Genomic DNA, 3,845 nt, shown 5'->3' with positions numbered 1-3,845 from the left:
CAGTAAAGCCTTCAATAATGACATCATCATGTTTGAGGGTTTTCTTCCCTCAAACTGTTTCTACCAACACGACAGAATCCTGGAAATATTTCAGGTGTTGACCTCCCAGCAGCCTGAAGGTCAACCTGCATTATCTGTTATGTTGCTGAGCAGAGGAAGGAGCTCAATGGTAGAGCGCTAGCTTAGCATGTGAGAGGTGGTGGGATCGGTGCCCTCGTTCTCCAGAAGACTTCAGCTTGTTCTGTTGTTGAGCTCTGATGAAACCACTGACTTTGAACCACACACAAAGTGAAGGAGTGACTTAAGATTGATGGCACCTGAGGAACTTCTAGGTTTCCTAAAATCAACTGGAAATTCATTCACCAGTTAAACAGTGACTCTACCACAGGGGATGTAGCTCAGTGGTAGAGCGCATGCTGAGCATGTGTGAGGCCCTGGGTTCAATCCCCGGCATCTCCAGCTGGACCTGTGTAGCCTTCATCTTATCAGCTCAAGTGATCCTTAAATGTGACAACAGTCGATTCACTATCAGAAGACATCTTCTACATGTTCAAGGTGGGCGAACTTTCCACAAATGTTCAAAATTACTTTTGAAAATGAAAACATAGATCAAACCTGCCCTGTCAATCACCCACAATGGGCGGGTCGTCCCACTCCCTATCAGGTTCCCCACTCCGTGACCCAGGAGGCTCCCTCTCCCTATCAGGACTAGAAATCCATTGGGGTCTCCCTGCTCAGGTAGGAGTCCTGCCCACAACGTTAAGCTGTTGATGTTCTAGAGGAGACAACATCTGATCTTTGTTAGATCCACCAGTCAAAGGTTTTCTTTAAAGGCTGTAGCAGCTGAGAATGAGGGATTAATAACCATCTCAGTGAGGACATTTTGAAACATGATGACATTTTATTGACTTGGAACACTGCAAAAATCATCTCCCCTCCAAAAACCCTCCTCTTCAACTTTGTACTCAAGTTGTCTCCTCATCTGGCACCACAGGATCCAGGACGTTCAGTCAAAAAAATCATTAGTGATTTCAAAAATGGCCATCAGACACAAAATAAGACTTCAAACAGGTTTACAATTTTATTTTATGTTGACACATTTTGTCCATTTAATATCAGGACTGCTCCCAGATCAGCTCCATGACCTCATCCCTGCACCAGAGTACCGCCCAAGTTCATCAAGGATGGCCAACATGAGCAGGTCGAGATTCACCTCCATCTTTGGAGGCTGATGAATTTCCTCCTGAGGACCGTCAGGCTGTTTCCTTACTTTGCTGTGACCCAACAGCAGACAGCAACAAGGACTATGGTGCACTTGGTAAAACCACCATCTGGAGTCTGGAGCAAGATGCTGATGTGATCCTTTGATGAGTTTAGAATTAGTCAGAGATCAAAGACTGAAGCAGGAGATCAATGCACAGAACCCAGAGATCATAGACAGAATTCAGACATCACACATAGAATTCAGACATCAAACACAGAATTCAGAGATCAAACACAGAATTCAGACATCAAACACAGAATTCAGAGATCAAAGACAGAATTCAACGATCAATCAATGTGAGGAACCAGCGTCTCATGTGAAGATGCTTCTGAACTCATGAAGTGAAATCCTACCAAATAGAGATGAGTGAGTCCAACTGGACCTGAACAGGAGAGAAATAAAGGAGTTATTGTTATGCAATTGTTATTTATTTCCAGGCCAGGTGAGGGTTGGATTTTGTTCATTCATGTTGAAGTGAACTGACAGTGGGACTGTGGACCTGGGCTGAAGTCCAGCTCACTGCTGGTTTAATGAAACCACCTGATTGTTTTTCCTATCAGCTCTGATCTGATGGAAGAAACAAAAAGCCAAACTTCATTCGTCCGTGTCCAAACTCCACGTCTTTTGATGTACAGCACTCCAGTTATTTGTTTCTTTCCAGACAGAAGCAGGTTGGTGGAGGAATAAAACCTCAACAGTGAACAAACAGCAATGAGAGAAGTGAATCCTGCACTCAGAGAAGTTGTGTCTGCACTCGCCAACCAGGAAACGCGTCTATCTTCTGTGTGACTGGGGCAGCTGCTGTGAGCTGCGTTTCTCAGCTGTGTGGGGGCGGGACTCTGTGTGTGATTGACAGGTCAACTGTCTGCCAGACAATGTTGTGGGACACAAACACAAAATGCGAGGTGCCATTTCCATTCTGGGTCGATCAGCTCTGGGACCGTTTTGTCTTTTGAATGAAGAAATGCATTAATTTCAGGTAGCAGCTTGTAAAAATGCCCCGGCTCAACCACCAGACCTCTGTGTACACTGTCAAGAAAAAAAACTATTAAAAAACAGTAAAAAGTCAGTCAGCAGAGTTTCCAGATGAATACCGTCAAATTACAGTAATGAACTGTTCCACAAAATTACATGGAATAAACTAAAAATACACAGCAGGTTTCACAGTCCCAACTCATTAAATTACAGTCCATTTAGTGTTGATAAATGTGCATTCAACTGCAGGAAAACAGGCCCATCATGGAAAAACACATGAAGAACAAGGACCTTTCAGGTTCTTCTCTAAGTTCAGGGCTCTTACTGGTTCATTTATGAAACAAACCAGTCTATGAGCAGGAATTTCCCATTAAAAAAGTTCATTTGACAGTGGAAAAGCAAGCATAGTGCATTAAAATAGCCAAGTTTAAGGTCAATCACTGTCAATTGAAGCTATTTAGTTGTTACTTTATGAAACTGAGCCAACTTTCTACAGTGATTTCCTGTTAGATTCTTTTTTCTCCAAGTATAAAAACTACAACAATGTATAAACACAGAATCTGTACTTTGAACAATAGAGAATTTCTACATATTTACAGTATCAGTCCATCACTTTAGAGGATTGGAATGTAAAAAAATCATTGGACAATGGAAATCATTTATCCTTTAACAAAACAACTTCAGTGCAGAGTTGATAACTGCACTTCAAACTTTGAACTGGTGTCCACATCAATGTGGAATTTGAGGAGGCCACAGCCACCAAATTTCCCAGAGTTCTTGACTATTTGCAGTCTCTTCCCTTGGAGAAGTCAAGTGGAACTACAAGACAAGGACCAGAAATCCAAGCTGCTGGTGGACCACGTGGTGCTGTGTTGATGCTACTTTCCCACTCAAAGGGGATCGTGCAGGAATGTTCCACACGGTTGACCAAACTTCCATTGCAGAAGAGATTCAGGCAGTTCCACGCACGCCATGCATCCTTGTATGCTGTAAGTGTGAGGCAATACAATACAGTATGTTTCACTGACATACATTTAGACAGAAGACCTGGTTTATTGGGTGATGCTTATTGACATGCCAATTGGATTGTGGTGCCAATATGGCTGACTTGGTCGGTGTAAATCTTATCATCACAAAAAAAAAGTACACATAAATGTTCAAATTACTTTTCTAGACTTTAGTCCCCAAAGGAATTTCAGGCACCTGAAAGTGACTTTCATAAATCTGTGTGTGTGTGTACAGTACATGTCCCCAAAATGGACATTAAAATTATTGGTCCCCAATCTCAAGAATAAAATGATGCTCCAGTGATGTAGTGAGAGTTGCTACAAACCTCAAAATGATGCTGTCAATAATACAGTAAGACTTGCGACTAAGATCAAAATGATGCTAAAGTGATGTAATGAGAGTTTCTTCTCAACTAAGAAATGATGCTACAGTGATGGGGTGAGAATTGCTACTAACCTAATAAATGATGCTAAAGTCATGTAGTAAAAGTTGCTACTATCCTCATAATGATGCTCCAGTGATGTAGTGAGAGTTGCTAAAGACCTCAAAATGATGCTAAAGTGATGAAATGAGAGTTGCTAATAATCCCAAAATGATG

At 41.9% G+C, this 3,845-nt stretch overlaps 1 non-coding gene across 1 annotated transcript; it reads left to right on the top strand.

The window, feature by feature from the left end:
• Window positions 1–387: 387 nt before the first annotated feature.
• On the top strand, window positions 388–459 carry trnaa-agc (transfer RNA alanine (anticodon AGC)). Its single transcript has one exon. It is a non-coding gene; the product is annotated as a tRNA-Ala (tRNA).
• The last annotated feature ends 3,386 nt before the right edge of the window (window positions 460–3,845 follow it).

The sequence above is a fragment of the Aulostomus chinensis genome, chromosome 1 (genome assembly GCF_037954235.1).
Source record: "Aulostomus chinensis isolate RoL2024-O1b breed Wild chromosome 1, RoL_Achi_v1.0, whole genome shotgun sequence".
In the NCBI taxonomy this organism is placed as follows: Eukaryota; Metazoa; Chordata; class Actinopteri; order Syngnathiformes; family Aulostomidae; genus Aulostomus; species Aulostomus chinensis.
Note: the sequence above shows the minus strand (reverse complement) of the source record. Positions and strands in the feature narration are given on the sequence as shown.